The sequence below is a fragment of the Lissotriton vulgaris genome, chromosome 5 (genome assembly GCF_964263255.1).
Source record: "Lissotriton vulgaris chromosome 5, aLisVul1.2, whole genome shotgun sequence".
Taxonomy (NCBI): domain Eukaryota; kingdom Metazoa; phylum Chordata; class Amphibia; order Caudata; family Salamandridae; genus Lissotriton; species Lissotriton vulgaris.
In genome coordinates, this window is record NC_141693.1 from 772425179 (window position 1) to 772445105 (window position 19927).

Below are 19927 nucleotides of genomic sequence, written 5' to 3' on the forward strand. Positions count from 1 at the left end.
ATGAGTGGGGGGCACCGGAGTTATCCATTTTACACAAATTTCCCTTCTTACCAAGAGAATCAGTATGAAAATTAAGTTTTCTTGAGCTTTAGTAAAAGGTCTTCCTACAATCGTACTTGAGACCCCAAAGATAACTAGATCGATACTTACAGGGAGTTGTCTTCCTAAAACCCCTTCTAAGGTAGTACCCACTTCTTTCCAGAAGGCATCCAGGCTGGGACAGCGCCAGAACATATGCAGGTCATCAGCCATCTGTAGACCACACTTTGGGCAGCTCTTCACTGTGGCCCTGTTCAGTTTGGATAATCTTTTCGGTGTCCAGTAGCCTCTGTGTACAGTGAGTAAATGATTTCTTTTGAGAGCAGCAGACGTTACAATTGACCAGCATATGCTCATAGATACTTGCCATGCAATGCTTGTATCCAGCGTCGGCAGGTCCTTTCCCCAGATACTTTCTGGAATTCGGAAGTCGTCCTCCCCAGCCGAGATTAGAGCCCAGTACCAGAAGGAAATTTCTTTCGGAAATGGTTTGGACATCTGCATCTTTATCTCCAGGGCGATGTTACCTTTTCTAGTCTCTTTAAGGGACTTGCTCCAACTCAGTAGTTGGTAATATTTAAATTTCGAAAGAGTGGAGTTCGTGCATTGAGATAATATGTTCCAGTCAAGAAGTTTATTTTGAAACAGGAGCTGTCCCCATTCCATTATTCCTGCTGATCTTAGCGGAATCGCTAAACTGTCTTTAAGGCAGTCTGGTGTGATCTGAGAATCCCAGATCGGGGCCTTATCACTGTAAAAGGGGATATCCACTATGGATCTAATACAGTACCACAGTCTAGCTGCAGATTTCAGGACCTTCAATTTAATTTTTTTAAAGAACTTCGGATGACCAACTTTGTAGAGAAAGTGGCTGGAATTATTTGTTAAAATTCGTAGGTATAATGGATAGTTTTCATAAGGACCCAACAACACTCTAATACTTTTGAATTGGAAAGCCCTGCAGTATTCTAGAAAATCTGGGCTTGCTATACCACCTTGCTCTTTAGATCTTCTTAATTTACGCCATGCGATTCTTGGTTTTCTAGAAGACCATATGAAACTAGATAGGTCTCCCTGCATCTTTTTTATCTTGTCTCTATTGAACTCGAGCGGGATAGCGTTAAAAATAAAGGTGAATTTTGGTAATATTGCCATTTTTATGATGTTCGATTTACCCAGGAATGTTAAGGGCAGAGCTCTCCAGACTTTCAGTAACTTCTTTACCTCCATCTCTACCCTATGAAAATTTATTTGGGTAATTCTATCAATCTCCTTTACCAGATCAATACCCAGGTATCTTATCTTTTCTTTACTAAAGGGGGATATAAAATTTTCATTCCAGCTTATAGTTTCAGTTTTTGTTTGATTTATCTGATAACCAGATATCCTCCCAAAGTTGATTAAGGTCTCTTCAGTTGTTTTGAGAGCCTCTTCTAGGTCTGAAGTAAAAATCATGAGATCGTCTGCATATAAAGCAACTTTCTTATGCCACCCTTGATAGCAAAATGGGGAGATTGAAGGGAGATTCCTAAGATGTTCTGCGATCGGCTCTATATAGAAATTAAAAAGCAGGGGGGAGAGGGGGCATCCCTGGCGTGTACCTCTACCTATTTGGATGTTATTAGTTCGGTGACCATTAATTAATATTTTGGCTCTGGGTGAGTTGTAAATATTTTCTATAACTTTTATGATGTTGTCGCCCAGTTTAAATTTCTTTAATACCTCACTTAGGTAGGACCAGTTTACCCTGTCAAATGCTTTGGCAGCGTCAATTGTAATTATTGATAGAGGGATTTTCTCTGCAATAGCGATGTCAATTGCCCCGATCAACTCATGTGTGAGATCCTGAAGATGCCTTCCTGCCATGAAACCCTTTTGATTAGGGTTTATTAGTGACCCCGCTATTTTCCAAAATCTTTTTGCCAGGATTTGGGTAAAGATTTTATAGTCACAATTTAGGATGGAAATTGGACGATAGGATTCACATTTCTTTGGGTTTTTACCTGGTTTCAAAATAACAGAAATGGTAGCATCGTTCCATGATTCCGGGATTTTAACGTTATTTATAAAAATCTTATTAAATAGTATTGTTAACTGGGGAGCCAGAGTGTCTTTTAGCTTTATATAGAATTCATTTGGGAGGGCGTCAGGACCTGCAGCTTTTCCTCTCTTTAGTTTTTTTATCGCTTGGACAACCTCCTCTGTTTTTATTTCACTATTTAAATTTTCTTTTTCCTCTGGGGTTAAGACTGAAGTGTTTTGCGTTTGTAAAAAGTTGGTTATCTCCTCAATTTTTGGATTACAGTCCTCAGTATAGAGGTTGGAAAAAAAGACCGAGAATTCTTCTTTTATTACTTTCTCTTCAGACCCATTTTGAGAGCTGTCTGTTGGATCAATACAGTTAATTTTATTTCTAGCTTGGTCTGTTTTAAGTTTCCACGCGAGCATTTTCCCGCAACCTTCTCCATATTCATAATGGGCAAGTTTACTGCTTTCCCATCTTTCCCTAATTTTGCCTTCTAGTAATGTCGATAACTTTTCCTTCATATTGAGCCTTTCTTTACTTAAGTCTTGACATCTCAAGGGAGAAGTGTCTATCAAGATCTGACGGTCCAGAGCTTTTATCTTCTCTTCTATTTTCTGGATCTCTTTTTTTGCATCTCTTGATTTATGAATGGCCAAACCGCAAATCTTGCCCCCCCTTATTACTGCCTTATATGCGTCCCAGACCACTTGGGGTGAGGCACTCCCAATATTGTTCTGAAAATATAGTTCTGTCTCCTGAGTAAGTTGGTCAATTATTATGGGGTCTAGGAGGACAGAACGATCCAGAGTCCATCTCGGTAATGTAATATCGTCATTTATTTTTAAAGTCATTTGGACAGCCGAGTGGTCTGAGAGATGAGCGGGAAGGTGGGTCAGTTTGTGAGTATTTTCTACTAGCCCCTGGTCTATTAGGAAATAGTCAATTCTTGATTGTATACCGAGCTTTTTATTATTAAAGGTAAACCTGTCCTGTTTGGTGCCCTTCTCATCCCATACATCAATTAAGTTTAGATCCCTTTTATAAATTCCTAACCATTCTCTCATTTTAGGCAAACTGGCCTGTTTTCTTTTTGGGAGCCGATCTGTATTTGGATTTAAAATTATATTAAAGTCTCCGCCTAGAATCACGGGAAAAGTTACAGAAATCAAATGGGAGTATAATGATTGTAATGGGGTAGGATCATCTAAGTTAGGGCCATAATACCCAGCCATATTAAAGGTATTATTAAGTATGCTAATCTTAGCTAGCGCCCATCTCCCCTTAGGGTCTGTCTCGGATGATAAGATTCTTGCCTTCAAGGATTTTTTTATGAGGATAACAACCCCTTTTGTGACACACTGTTGGTCAGTACAAATATAATCATCAACCCAATGAAGAGTTTTAATGATCTCTTCCCATTCTTTTCTAAGTAGGTGTGTTTCTTGTAGAATTAAGATTTCGCTATCAGCAGATTTTAGATATTCAAAGATTTTCCTTCTTCTGCTCTTAGTTCTTAACCCATTAACATTCCAGGTAATTATTTTTATATTCTTCAGGTTTTTTCCCATCTCCCTCTGTAAAGTGTTTTGCATCCATTATTAATTAACTGGTTCCTGATTATCTCCTTTGCTTTAAGATGAGTACTTTTATTTATATTTTTCCCTATTTTGCTCCCAACCTTCATGTGCTCCCCCCCCCTTCTCCCCTCTTGAAAGTGCTGAAAACCACTTGTGAATGTGGTAATTTAAGATAAACGTGAAAGAAAAAAGAAAAAAGGAGGGATGGGGAGACACATACCCTCCCTGGGAAAGCCTCCCTTTCCTTTGGGCCTTAATTATAGCCCTCTTTGAGCCCCGTGCCTGTATTCAGATAAGGTAATTGAGGATATTAGTGTTGTAAGAATGTCTTAATACTAGATATCAATTCTTCATTTTAAGTGTATTCCATCTAGAGCACATATATTCAGACTAGGATTGGGATAGCGCTTGAATTTTAGTTTGATCCCGCATCTGTACTAAAAGATTATCGACTTCAAGAGTATCTTTGATGTTATACATCTTATTCCTCCACATAATCCTGAGTGAAGCCGGGAACTTCATTTGGACTGTGGCTCCGAATGATTTTAGTTCAGGCATTTTTTGACCCAATTCCCATTGCCTGTCTTGTGTCACTTTCGCAATGTCAGATCGGATCCTAAAAGACCAGTCATCCCTGTTATATGCTCCACATTATAGTGCTTCACTCAAGATCCTCTCTTTGATGTTGTAGGATCTAAACTTCACCAGGATCTTCCTTGGATTCTTCCTTTCTTTAGGTTTCCCAAAAGGATCACGATGTACCCGCTGGATGTCATTTTCCAAATCTAGGGTTTTACTCCATGGAAAATAATCCTCTATTAGCGAAATTTTAAATTTCTTTATATCTGACCCTTCTCGACCTTCCGGCACATTAAGAATTCTCAAGTTAGATCTTCTAGACTGATTTTCCAAGGATTCCAGCTTTTCCTCCATACTTTTGTCCTTTGCTTTTAAGTCTCTAATGTTTCGTTCTGATGCTTCCACCCTCTTAGTCAGGCCGACGGCTACCGCTTCCACTGTGGAGACCCTCTTGTTTAGTGCCATTAACTTTGAGTCCAATACTTCAAATCTATCATGGAGTTTGATTTGGTTTTCCTCTGATATCTTGAATCTGGATGTCATCTCAACAAACATTTTTTTCCATTAGGACCTCCATACTGCTACTGGACTCGCAATGAGTCTTGTCAGATTTAGCGCTAGTGTTCGTTATATCTGAGCTGTGGGAGTCAAGGGATTCGATATTTATATCATTCTCCAAATCTGAAGCAGGAGGCATAGTTGGACAGCTCAGGGAAGATTCGGTTCCTGAAGAGCCTTGTGGTATAATCAATGTATGACTCTGAGTCTGGCTGGAAGGAGACCTTGAGCTCAGATCCTGAAATTGGGCTGTTGTCAGAGGCGCCTCGTGATCCTGATTCTCTATCTGATTCTCTAACTCTCTCATCGAGATTTCTACCAAAAATTTGCTCGGGTCGCTTACGTCCTCCGATAATGGCTGAGATAACACCGGAGAGGCCAACTTATCCATTGCAGGTATAAAATCGACTTTGTCCTGCACTTTAAAATAAGACCTCAAGGAAGGAGTGATTTTTAATGCTGATTTTTTTCTCCTCTCAGCTACTTCCTGCCTCCCTTCTGACACCCCTTTCTTGTTTAATTGTATCCCTTTATCTATTTTAGGAGCTTTACGTGAAACTCTCTTTGTAATTCGTGGAATTACAGGTTGTTTAAGGGCCGCTGGAGCTGATTTTTTGAGAAATTGCCTGTTTCTTAAGCAGTAGGTGGACTTTTCTTGCTGTACCAGATCAAGTTCAGTTTCGGGTTTAGCAGCCAGACCCAAATTATCTACCTTCTCTACTATAGTGTCAATTTTGCCTATATCACTGAAACTAGCTAGAACCCCTGTCTGCTTTGATAGTACATGGATTGCTGGGGGTGAGGAGCCACAAACTGTGCTTTCTTTCTGCCCCTCCACTTTTACTTCACCCAGCCTCCTTAAAGTGGTATGTTGTAATAGTAGATAGTGTGGCAAACTATTGTTCTCACAGGCTCCCACCAAATAATTCACCAGGAATAGATAGTCAGGGGGGAATATATTTAACAGGCTTCCCAAAACTGACGTGTCAGATTCAGTCTCTGTGCTATTAAACTGAGGCTGGTATATCTTAAGCAGTGCCTCTGTAGAAAGGTAATGAATAATTCTCCTGTTATTTCGCTGAGCCTCAGAACTAGACCTAGGGAACTCCCCAGGAGAGTGTGCCCGAGCTCTAATCACTTCTAACGCCCCTGCCTTACCTCTAACATGAAATGAAAATCGGCTCACTGCTTTCCTGCAGTTACGTCTCGCGTTCAGAGCAGCCTCCCACTTCCCGGCGTCTGTGCCTGTGTTGAGCACCGAGTCACCGATGAGCTGATTTGTTTTCCCGCTGCTCGCTGCTACTGCAACAACGGGGGTTGGGGGAGGATCTGGGGCAGGATTTCGAACGCTGACCGGGATCAGCATGAAGCATGGAGAGTCGAGACGTTGTCCGGCAGAAGCAATTACCGCAGGTAGGAACCGGCTTTTCTATTTTAAAAGCACATGCGGTGCTCCGTAAAACAAGCCGAGAGAGAGGAAGAAAAACACTACTGCTAAGCTAAACTGAGCTACGAGAGAGGCTACGAGGGGGGCCGTCACCAATTACTTCGCTTATTCACAATTGGCACGCCGTGATTTAAGCTAAGCTACGCTACAGTTGCCCTAGACACTATGCATCCTCATTGCACAGTACCGCGCGTGGAGTTCAGGCATGGAGCTCCCGACCGGTCTCAACAGCCGGCCGCCATCTTTCCCCTCACCAAACACCTAGTTGTATGATCTATTGAGAAGCAAGGCGTTCTCTAATGTCAATATATAAAACGTATCCTTATAGGACACATGCCGAAGGTTCAGTCGGGTTGCGGCTTTTGGAAACAGCCCTCGAGACTGAATCTATTCCAAAAGCCCTTATACAAAATATCTGCCGTCCTTCCCCCTCATCGACAAGCCTTAAAATGAGGACATTGATGCAGATCTACCCTTAATTCAAGTAAAAAATAGTAATAATGAACATTGATTGAACAAATATCCCAAACTTGGGTGTCTTAACTCGTTTCACAATACTTATTTTCATTACCCAAGTCAACGCCATATAGTTTGGCCAAGAATCGCCAGTCCTCACACACGCTTACCTCAAACAACAATCAAAAGGCGGTAGGCAACCAAACCACATTCACAAAGAGCACAGCTCTGCATCTAGATCTGATTATTTTGTCCGGATCCTCCATGTCCCTTGAAAAGCCTGCATATTAATTCAAATGAAATTCTCTGAGCCAGTGAAGTTCTCTAACAGCTGGAATAATGCAGTCTGACCTCTCCATGCTAAGGCACAGCCTAGACATAATCCGCTATAATGAGCGCATCCACAGGGATTATGTTGTAGAAGGTTATCCACCGTATGATCAGGGTCCTGTTGAGTTCAATTTAACTATTTATCTCAAGGAACAGGAGGATCAATCCTATTATACCTCATCAGTTGAAGATAATGGGTTCAAGGATTGCTGTGGGATGGTGGCTGAAGAGAGATCTTTGTGGAACCAAGCCCCAAGGTGTCTTACCAATAGTGTGCGAATCGGGGTGTTTCCAGCTCGGATAGCCTTTCAAATAAGAAACCATCTGTTGGAATGTTTATGTCATTGGAATTTCATTATGCAGTCTGTTCAACAGAACACAGTTCTCATTGATACAGTTTTGGTTGTTTATAAGCAAATGATTTTATCCAGTTTTCCATCCAAGGGTTCATTCAAGTAAAGGTGTATTAGAATGTCAGCTGCATAGATTTTGAATTACATTCAGTATTGTTATTTGATTCGACAAAGAGATTTCAGGTAAATATTGAAAAGAGGCATGGATTAAGGCCATTGAAGGGACCCTGCACACAATGGGTTCCAAAGGTATGGATGAGGATCCCATTTTACCCTGTTAACTGTGGAAACTTTTCAATGAGTGCAGAGCCATTTTTCTATTGGTGTATTTTGCCCTTACACCTTCAAAACTTTGTTCCTTTGCCAAAATTATGTCTTTTGTCCAACATCCTGGGGTTTCCAAAGGTACCCAAGGTTTGTAGATTCATGGACAAGGAACCAATAAAATGGCTAAAATATGGTGAATTAAAAAAAAATGGGCAAACGTGTATGTTTTGTTTCTGAAAATGGCATCAACAAAAGGGTTGCTGTGCTAAGATCTTCATCTCAACTTTTAGGAACATGCACAGGCGTATCAAATTAATAATTTTTTCACTCGTTTTTTCTTTTTTTTAAGAGATAGTCCATGTTTTCTAGTTTTGTGGTTTCAACCTACTTGAAGATGTGGTGGAAATAGGGGTGAAACCAGCGTTTCTAGAAAGTAGACAAAATTCTGAATTCTGCAAGAGTTTTTTTTGCGTAGATCTCCTAAGGCTTTCTCAAAGAGACAGATAGTTTTTTTTTAGCCAATTTTTATGTTCATTTTACAACAGCACCATTCAATACTTCGCTTTAGCGGAATACATTTGCAATGTTATACTGCACATCACATAGTCAAGAATAATAGTACATCATACATTAATCAAAGGGAGGCTTGCTTCCTTTCAGTCACATGCAAGAGAAAACAGAACAGAACATGTGGCACGAACAGTCCGTTAAATATATGTGCAAATATTAGTTGAAGACCTTCCAACCCAGATCGTCATCGGTCTCTCTAAGACTCAGTGTTAGGTCTGTGGCACCGGCAGTTACCACCATGTGCTCTCTCCAAAGCATCTAAGCATGGGAAGTTGAGCATCAGCGCAGGTATGGGAGAGGTGCTTGCATGGCCAAGAAGAACTTGGGACCGAAGCAGAGTTCTGATCCTGCTTGTAAATACACTTTCAAGACTATGGTATAGATGCATCAAAGGAAAAAACGGTCGCAAACGGGCAGATTCTCCGAATCTGCCTCTTTGCGACCAGTATTTTTGCATTTGGGATGCATCATCCCAAATGCAAAAATAGCAAAATTGCGATTACTTAAATAGCGATTGCATTTAAGGAATCTCAAATTGAGATTCCTTAAATGCAATGCATCAAAGTAAAAAAAATTGCGATTTCGCTATTAGGGGGAGCAAATTACCATGAAGTTGAATTTCATGGTAATTTGCAAAAACTTTGAAAAATGCACTCAAGTGCATTTTTCAAAGTTCCATTTTACACACACACATGCCCTTAGGGCATGTGTGTGTGCAAGATGTTCTCATAGGCAGATTTCAGGGGTGCAACAGGGTGTCCTTTTGACACCGTGGCACCCTTGAAATTGCATTCTCAATTTGCGATTCTCTAAATGAGAATCGCAAATGGAGAATGTCTTCCCATTCATTCCTATGGGCCTCTAGGCCCATAGGAATGAATGGGGAAGTATTCCTTAATTGCGAGTCGCAATTAAGGAATGTTTAGAAATCGCTAGTATTTTTGCGATTTCTACATGCATAGCCTTTTGCTATTCCTTATTAGCGAATCCTTATTTTTCGCTAATAAGGAATTGCAAATGGCATTGTTGATGCATCTACACCTAAGTAAGTGGAACCACTGTCCAAGGCTTCAGAAATGGCTGGGTAGTTTCTCATTCGCATGCCATTTTTTAAGATGTTTCTTAGACACTGTCTTTGTGCAAGGCAATAGGTTACCATGGGGCATATCCAAGCAGGAGTATCCATAGGCACAATGACGTTTGAAGTCTCTGCACCTGGATAGCATCCGCCTTCCTGAAGCAGTAATCGGAGACAGAAAAAAGGGCAGACCCTGCTTAGAAACCTATTGACTCTGCACAGCAGAAACTGCAGACTCACCCTTCACCCCTGCTATCTACTAAATAGCAGAGCTCAAGAAGGCGTAATCAGCAGACCTTTGCTAAGAAGGCCCTTATTGAATTTATAAAGGTGGTCCTGTCGCCATCGTCTCTCAAGTGTGTGTCTGGGCCTCCCATTCCAGCCACAGGAATGCAGGCAATACATTTCCAATGTCTGTGGGAGCTGTCATGATCATTCTTGTACCATGCCAAACAAGGTGCATCCGAAATTGATCCTACTGGCTCCAGTACTTACACCCACACAACAGACAGAGTCCTACTCCTATAAATGTGTTTTACATTGCTGCACATACACGTAACTGACATGCACACAAGATGTCAAAGTCAGGTTCTGGGTTTCATATAACAGCAGAACTCTACATTAGGCCCACTTTTACTGATACAGAAAAAAAGTTTGGTCATACTAGACCCACAAAATAAGGTACGCTGCAGGCATGGTATGATGGTACAATGCAGGCAATTACTTCACATCCCCTTCGCATGCATTTTTTAGAGCACATGTTTTTACTGCGAATATGCATTTAAACGCATGCTAATACCACGCATTGTTTTTAGATTTAAAAACAATGCATTTGTGGGGGGGAGACTCCCCACCCCCCTCAACTTACCTTAAATGCGTGGTATTGGCATGCATTGTAAATGCATATTCGTGGTAAAAATATGCATTCTAGAAAATGCACGGTACAGGCACAACAAGGTAAAAACCTTGTTGTAAAGGCTGTTTCCCGCTGTCACTACATCTGTGTGTGATACACCCAAAGGAAGTAGTCCAGTGCCCACTTTGAAGGTATGTTCTGTATGCCCATCCAGATCACAGAACAGTTTTTGCACTTCACATTATCATGGGCATGCCTAAACCTCTGCACACACACTAGATTAATGCAACACCGGAGTCTACAAAAACCAAGATACCAGTTTCTCATGCTATTGGGCACTTACCGAAGGGTTATAAGCCCGTTTGCCATGAAGGAGACCTTCCAATGCCAACACTAATGCTTTGATGAAGCAAAGCTTCTACATGGAGTTTCTCTCTCAGAACTCTTTCTATGTATAAATCAATTTGCATTTAGTACCTGCAAGTTTGTATAGTAATACAAGGATCATTTGTAAACATTCATGTGTGAATTTGTAACCCGGTCATGGTAGATCATTAGCCTTGTGCTATGTTTGCATTATATAACCCCCCCCCCCAAAAAAAAAAATAAGTAGAGAAGCACTAGAGTGTGTTGTTCACCTGCACATAATCCTAGATGTTGTTCTCGTCTCCTGATCCTTGATGTTTCCTTAGTGATGATATTTAGATTTGCCGGACTACACTGGCTATGAATGAGAAGTGAAACTTTAGCCTCTCTGTTTCTCTTGTTGTCTGTGAAGGACTGTCCTGATGTAGCCCTTTAGGGCAGCATGAGCCATACCAACACCATTTCTACAGCTTTTTGGATGCATTTGGTTTCTGAAATTCCTTTTTGTGTATTCCCATAACTTTTTTTTTTTTTTTGCGCAAGACCTTTATTGAAAATCAAGCATTTGACACAGCATGAGCCTACAACCCGGAGGCCGGCTCGCTACGTTTATTCCATTAACCATCATTGTGATCGAATGTTACACATGTCTCAGAATATTGCAGGGTATCGTATGCATGGTTAATAGCTGGCATTAGAACTGAGTCTCACTTTTTCTCTTTCAATAACAAGAACAATAAAACAACATACCCCAATTCAGACCGTACAGTGTAATCTTAATGTACTACCTAGCAGTAGTGTTGACATACTTAGGGTCCCCCTCTTCCCGCCGTCATCTCACACCCGTCCCATCAGCACTCATGCAGTCATTCAACCCGTTCAGTCCATGGGTGGAAGTTCCTCATCATCCTGCAGGGAGGTCAGATAATCCTCCAGATAAACCCACATATTTTTTGGTCGCGATTTAACTGGCAGCAGTTCTTCGTAAGTTTGTAACTTGTCACGACAGGTGGACATGTCATGCAACCATGTTTTTAACTTCGGCACTTTGCGACTATGCCAGCATTGTGCCACTTGTCTCTTAGCCAATAAGAGTGCTATCGCGCAGAACTTCCTCTTCAAGGCCCTGAACTGCGGTACTATCCCCAGTAAGCAGACTTTGGGTGTACAGTGTACCTCCTCCTCCAGCATAACAGATAAAGTGGCAGTTACCTCCCCCCAGTATCCTTCCACCTTGGCGCAGTCCCACGCCAAATGTGCAAAGCCCGCACCTTCCTGGTTACACCTTTTACATCTGTCCTCCTCCTGAAGCCCAAATTTAAACAATTTCTCTGGTGTGTAATACACTTGATGGAGGAATTTAAAGTGAATTAACCTCAGATTACCATTTGGTGTAAGTATCTGTGTCAGAGCGCATGTACTAGCCCATTCTTCATCAGACAATGGTGTGTCCAGTAGTGCATCCCACCGCCCCTTCGCCTTCAACACTTGTCCGTCTAGTTCCAATTGTGCGGCTGAATACAGCCTAGACACCAGGTGTGACAAATCATTAGTCGTGATTAACAGTTGCAGTGGTGCAAGGCATTGTGGCTCCGAAGGGAACGTAGGGTAGTGCTCCCTCAGGGCTCTAGTGAGTCTGAAATATGTGAAGCGAAACATGGATGTTTGGTTATGAACATAACCCAGTTTGTCTAAGCCCACGAACTCGCCATCTTGGAACACGTCCCCCATCCTATCAATACCAGCTTTGGCCAGTAGAGACATTCCAACGCTCTCCCCAGTTACCGAGAGCTCCTGGTGATGGTGTAGCATCATGGCTGGTGCATATAGTGGGGTCTTGTGTGCTAGTTGCCCTAACCTATGCCAGGCTTTGACCGTAGCATCCACCGTGTTGATATCTCTAGCATGCAGCGGGGGGCGGGTGTGTGAGATTATTGCTGTGAGTGGAATAGGGTGTGCGTCGCTCTCCTCTATAGCGGTGTGAGTGAGGTACGGAACTGCGTGATACCAATACGCCGCATATTGTGCCTGTGCGCACAAGTAATACAGGAGGAAGTCAGGTACCCCGAAGCCGCCCCGTGCAAGTGGAAGTGTCAGAGTCCGCAAATCCACACGGGCCTGTTTACCCGCCCAAATCAAGGTCCGCACCAAGGAGTTTATGTGTCGGAAGACAGCCTGTGGTGGAGTGATTGGTATGTTGTTAAACAGGTATAGTAGCTTGGGCAGTATGTTCATTTTGACAATCGCTATCCTGTCTGCCAATGAAAGGGGCAGATGTATCCAACGTTTTACACTGTCCTCCAGTTTCGACAGCACCACTCCGTAGTTTGCCCTAAGCACCTCATCCGGATCCCTGTGGTACATGACCCCTAGGTATCTGATAGGGTCCTGTTGCCATCCCAGCGGAAAGTCCACCACAAACGTAGAAGTGGTGTCCGTGAGGGGTATTATAGATGATTTGGACCAATTTATGGCCAGACCTGAATGCCCCCCGAACCTTATGTATTCCCTGAGTATGGCGTTCAAGTGAGTCTCCGGGTCCCGGACGTATAGCAACATGTCGTCCGCATATAAGGATATGTGAATCGGCCTGGCTATGAAGTGCAGTGCCGATTCCTTGTAGTTCTGTCGTATCAGACATGCCAAAGGTTCTAGTGCTAACGCAAATAATAGCGGCGAGAGTGGGCAGCCTTGCCGCGTCCCTCGCTCAATCGCAAATTGATCCGAAATATACCCATTAATTCTGACCCTGGCAGTTGGTTGCGTGTAAAGCAGGGTGACCCATTGCACAAAACGTTTAGGGAACCCCATTCTATTGAGGACAGTGATCATATACCTCTATTCAATGGAGTCAAATGCCTTCGCCGCGTCTAACATGACCGCTACAGCTTTGACTGAAGGTTGTAGATAATGCGATAGTGCAAATAGAGTCCGGGTGTTATGTGCCGTCGATCTGGAGGGTACAAAGCCGGACTGATCTGGCAGCACCAGACTGGTCATCAGTGGTGACAGCCGCTTGGCTATAAGCTTCGCAAGAATTTTCGAGTCTACGTTTATTAACGATAATGGTCGGTACGAGTCACAATCCTCCGGATCTTTAGAGGGTTTCAGGAGAGCGATAATCATGGCTTCGCGTAACGTGGGGGGGAGCATGCCTTTCTCAAAGGAGGTGCCATACATATCTACTAAGTGTGGCGCTAGTATGTCTGCATATTGTTTGTAAAATTCCGGGGTGAACCCATCCGGGCCAGGTGCCTTGCCATTCGGAAGTGTGCCTATGATCTCTGTAACCTCATCTGCTGTGATAGGCCTTGCTAAGTACTCCCTGTGCGCATCTGACAGCCACCCTATCGCTACATCGTGCAGGTATTCATAGGTGTCATCTGCCGGAGCAGTGGGCTGGGATTTATACAGGGATCCAAATGAAGTAACAAAGCATTTCAGTATGTCATTAGCATGGGTTTGTGTGTCACCCTCCCCGTTCTTCACCCTAAGGATCGCAGTCGGGCCGCGACCTGTGCAGATCTTCCGAGCTAAGACAGCCCCCGGTCTACCTCCTTCCCCAAAGGCTCTAGCCACATGCGTGCGGTTTAAATACTTCATTTCAGAGTCTAGAAAGGTCTCGTGTTCTGTGTGTATTTCGCGGAGTTTGGCCAGGTGTATGATATCCTGAGTGGACTCATACAGGGATTCCAGGTCTCTCATTTGCTGTTCACACCTGCGTATCTGAGTTCTAATATCCTTCAGCACCCCCACTGTGGTGCTAATACAGACCCCTCTAATCGTGGCCTTGAATGCTTCCCAGAGGATGCCAGGGTCATCAGTCGATGGGGCATTAAGGTCAAAGTAATCTTTAATCGCCTTCTTAATCGTGTCTGCATAAATTGCATCAGTTAGAGCCCGTGCGTTAAAGCGCCATTGGAAGGGGGGGGGTGCGTAACGTGGAATGTCCAGCCGCAGGAGGACAGGATTGTGATCAGACAGCGTGCGAGGGAGCACCTGTAGGTGTCGCACCCATAGTGCCAGGTCAGAGGAGCCCAGCCAATAATCCAGCCTGGACCAGCTGTTGTGGGAAGCATTAATGTGCGTGGCCCCAGGTGCGTCGGTGTTCCTCAACCTCCAAAGATCCTCTAGACCCAGATCCTTCATCATGTGTCCCACCATTTCGCGTGAGTGTTTGTGCTGTTCCACCGAGTTAGCTGAACGGTCCAAACCGTCACGTAGTGTCACGTTCCAATCACCACCACACAATATATGTGCGCTATTGTGTTTCTGTAGGTGTCCCCATACCTCCCTGAAGAAATCCGGGGCATCTGTGTTAGGACCGTATACATTCAGCAATGTCACCTTCTGTCCCCTCAGTGTACCTGATACCATTAGAAACCTGCCTGAAGGGTCCTGTGTTACTGTGTGATTCACAAAGCCCACCCCTCGTTTCACCAAAATGATCACCCCTCTAGAGTAAGAAGAGTACGAGGCCCTGAAAACCTCCTCCGCCCATCTTGCCCCCAGTTGTGCATGCGAGCGTGGGGCCAGGTGAGACTCCTGTAGGAACGCTATATCCACATTCCACCTTGTCAGGCTTGCAAAAATCTGCCGTATTTTACGTGGCTGTGAGAACCCTCTAATGTTCCAGGTTAGAACGTTTAAACTGTGTCTACCCGCCTCCCTGGTCCCCATCAAAAGCCAATGACATAAGGCATGAGCGCTCATCACAAATCAATTGCATAGGGATTGTTAGCATCTCCCTTTTAGTTGCTCCAGTCGACCCAACAGCGGCTGGGACTAACTTGGAACCAGTACAAAAAGACATTACACATTCTGTCGGCCTAACAGTACAATCATACATCCCACCCCCCCAGAACCCACCCACTCCAGCAACCCCAACCTGCCGAAGCCAGTCCCATCCAGTGCACCAATCCAGAACTCCCATAAACAGTAATACAGTGCCAGAACCAAACTCTTACTGGGTAATACCCTTGTAGAGGTCCGCCAGGGGCACAACTCACCACCTGGTGTACAGGTGTGGGCGATGCTAAAGAAGCTGTATGAAACGCAGTTCAGGTGAATACTCGCCGTCCCCCCCCCCCCCCCCCCCCACCCCCCGAACAACCAACAACAAAGCCACTGGCTGAGCAGCATGTCTGGCACAGTGCGTCTCCAATGCAATTTCAACAGTTAATCATCAAGGCACAGTATCCCTCTCCTCCCACCCTTACTGCTCGCCGCACAGAGTGCATTGGGGATCTCTCACAGTCAGTGACGTAGTCGTCCCATAGTCAAGACATATTGAGCAGAGCACAGTAGACAAGGGGGCAGTTTCTCGCCACTCGCGCACTAGCCTGCATTGAGTAATCGCCACAGGGTAATAGTGTCACTTAGTTGTGTACGCCAATATTGCCTTATGTAATGTGCATGTGTCGTGATGCATTCCCAGTACAAAGTTAGTAGTGAGCCGCATCTCCGATCAGAGGCCTCTTAGCCCCATCGGGACCTCTCCACCCAGACATACCGTGCATGTTGAATCAATCCCACTACCGGGCAAACTGGAAAACAGGTTAAAGCAGTCTAGCAAGTGCGGAGATTAAAGTCCATGCTAAAACGCATGATCGGTAACTGAACTGTACACTCACCAGTGGCATACCATGAAACAACCCCTCATTGTTAGTCCGAGTCTCGTCGTTGTTCATTTTGCGAATTGTCTCTGATCTCTCGCTGAACCCTTTTGACAAATTCTTGCGCTGCTTTCGGTGTCGGTAGTACTGTCGCTTTCTCCTTCCACACCACCCTGAGGCGTGCTGGATACATCATGGAGTAGACAATGTTCAACTCACGCAATTTGGTCTTCACTGCTGTATATTCTTTCCGGGCCTGCTGGACCGCAACTGTGTGGTCCGGGTAAAATTCCAAGGAGTTTCCTTGATGCTGGATCTTCCCTTTCTCTCTTGCTAGCCGAAGGATCGTGTCCCTGTCGCGGTAATTGAGGATACGCGCAACAATCGGTCTCGGCGTGGTACCGGGCGGTGGTTTCGGGGCCAGCGACCTATGAGCACGCTCCACGATGAAGAGGGGCGACAGGGCCTCAGCTCCGAACAGATCCTTGCACAGTGTTTCCACGTAGGTTTCCATGCGGCCTGTGTTGGTGGACTCCGGCAGGCCCGTGATCCGTACGTTGTTGCGCCTCAATCGCGCTTCTAAATCCTCCTCCTTCGCCTTGATAACCTCCAGTAGCCTTTCCATATCTGCGCATTTTGAGGTGGAGGCCCGCGCCTCATCTTCAACCGCGGATATTCGCGTTTCGGCCTCATCCAGTCTCTCTCCATGCTTTTCCTGTCGCGCTGCCATGGTGTCCATTCTGCAAGTTAAGTTGTCCAACTTGCCATTAATATCCTGTAGGTTCGATTGTATCGCTAGCAGGATCTTTTCGATGTTGTTATTGGGCGCCTGACCTGCCTCTTCCTCCAGCACCCCGTCAGTGGATTTCTGCGTTTTTTTCGTCTCAAAGGGCAGCTTCTGTTGGTGTTTGTCTGGTTTGCCCATGCTTGCGGGTGGGGAGGTCGCCTTCATGCACGTGGACCCCGATGCCCTCGTATGTCTGGTCGCCGACGCCGTGTTGAACCCCACCCTCGGGGCGATCGCCGTCTAAAAGATCGTCACAGCGCTGAAAGCACCGGGCGAGGGTGACACTCCCCCGGTCGTGAGGCAACGTGACCAAAGGCCGGCTGCTCGCTGTCCGCACCGCCGTCTAACAAACCCCCTCCACGTAGTGGACTGGTGGCCCCTCAATCGTGCAGAGAAAGCGTCCCAGTGTGGCAGCTCGCCGGGCAGAGGATATCTCAGGCCTCCCTGACCCCACAGGCGGCGCGTCGTCGCAATATGGCCAGCACACTCCCTCTACACTCAGCGTTTAAGGCAGGCAGCCATCAACTCAGGTGTGTCGCTTCCGCAGGCCTAACGCATGCCAGGTCGTTGTCTCTCCGTGCAGCCTGCGCGGGCCTGTAATTCCGGGGTCTGCGAGCGTCCTACCAAGAGGGGCTGCCCCGCACGTGGTCGCCAGGAAGGACACGTTATTCACAGCAGACACCAACCCTGGCGCAATAACATGTAGATACCTGCTCTCATGGGCTGATGGGGTCGGGCAGCGGCGGCCACAGGTCTCCGAGGTATGGGCGAGCCCACGCAGATCTTTAGGCAGCGCCGACAATCGCAGACTGTTTGCTTCTCATAGCGCTCGCCGTCAGTAGCCAGCACCACCCACCCTGCAGGAGCGTGGGTATGTCTCCCTCTCCGCTAGCGCTCCACACCGTTCTCCACGCTGGGTGCTCTTCCGCTCGCTGGTCTCCCCTCCGCTGTGTCAGGCTGCCGCCAGTGTCTCGTCACTGCCACCGGAGTTGGGGATTATTTGATTATGCCCGCGTTTTTCGTGTCGCGTCCGCCATCTTGTCAGGCAGTGCCTCCAGCGCCTGAACGTGGGTCCCTGGCGCACCGCAGCGCTACAATTTTCGATGCAGGGGTAGCGGGGAGGCCAGTCCTCAGAATCCTACCTCCGCCACGTTTCCCCGCTCCTGGACAGTAGAGTGGTTATTGTCCTCCGCCCGGCTGCTGTGTGCACGTCCCAACGCGGCGGCCATCTTGTCAGGCGTCCGGACCTTTCGCCACGGTCATCCGCAAATTTCAGGGTAGTCGCTGTCCGCCGGGGGCCGTTTCTCAATGCGTTATGTGCTCCACTATTTCGCACATCTTGCTAGGCGATCGAGGGGCCGGTGGCTTGGGTGAGATCGGCGATATTCACCATAGTTTGCGATCGCCCGGCGGAGCTGCTTCTCAGGCAGCCATGTCGCCGTGCGCCCCCTAGCGCCTCCTTCCGTGTATTCCCATAACTTAACATTTATTTTCTGATACATGCTGTATTCTAATTAATCTTCTCTAGGCCCTGAGACTGCAGAAAAATGTCATTAGTCATGTTGAAAATGTCTACTAATTTTCACATGTTGATAAAACATATTTGATAGACAAATGTTGTTTCTATCTTAAAGTGGTGCTTTTAGTTTTTAACAGTGCAAGTAGTAAGACACAGGACCTATGTATGCATCAGCACGCTCGAATAGCCTCCAATATTGGAACTTAGGCGCTTATTTATGAGAGGCTTGCGCTGCCGGAGCGTCACTTTTTTATATGCTCCGGCGGCGCAAGCCTCTCATTCATAAATATGAGGCAACACAAAGCCACACTGAATGGCTTTGCATGGCCTCATAAATATGGAGTAAGCAAAGCAGCGCAGGTTACTGCCTTACCTGACTCTGCAGGGAGGCTTTCTATGGGCGCTGCAATGGGTTTTCCCACGCAACACCCATGGATTTTGACGCTGACACTGATCTACCTAATCGCGTAAACCTGGGGCAGCACTAAAACCTTACACCTCCCAGGGATGGTGTAATGAGGAGAAATATTTGTATTTGTCCTAATTTTTTCCTCGTTCCATATGTGCCATGGAAAGAGGAAAATGCCTCTCGGGATTGTTCTGCCGGAGTGTGCACAAAACCAAAGCTGCCTGCAATGGAGGCACCCTTGCACCATGGTGCAATGATGCCAACCTTAGCACCAAGGCAGCAAACTGTGCACTAGCACAGGGAAAAAGGGGATGTATGACATCACAACGCATGCTTTTACCATGCATGCTTTTACATCGCAACTTTTACAACGCATGCCTTTACAACGCATAGTGTTGAGGGGTGCTGGATAGTGAATAGTTTAATTTACTATCCCAACTCCAGTCCCCGTGGATAGTAGGGAAGGTGTTGGATAGTAAAGTAAATCTATTCCCTATCCTAGAGCGCCCCCCCAGCGCAATGCGTTGTAATGGTTTGCGTTGTAAAAGTTGCGCTGAAAAGCACTGCGTGGTAAAAGTTGCATTGTAAAGGATGTTTCCCGGAAAAAGGACATTCCTGCCCTTTCACATTGGCATAGGGCAGCGCTGCAAGAAGACTTGCAGCACTGCCCTATGCCAATTCCTCATAAATGAGGCCCTAGGTGTAAAAGACGAGGTAACACAATAGATCTGGCATTGAAACCTAGGTTGCCCTGTCCATAAATCAGTACAGTAAAGCTAGGCGAGCCTTACGGGTTCCGTAAACAAAGGGGTTCAGACAGAGGGGAACCTTCTATACTGTACAGCCCTTTTCTGATATCTCCTATTAAACGCGAAGTGCATGGACGGGTGACATCAGTGTTTTTCTGTGGTTTTAACCTGCTTTGTATAGTGGTTTGTTGCCATTTATAAGACCTTGCGGCGCTGTCTGATTCTGGTGTCCAGTACCGCTTTTAGGCAGTGCCACTCTATGTGGGGAGTGTACCATCCCACACCCAACAGTGTCTGCCTGGCTCTGCCAAATGTATGTGCTCTGCATGGTAGACCTGAGTCTAAA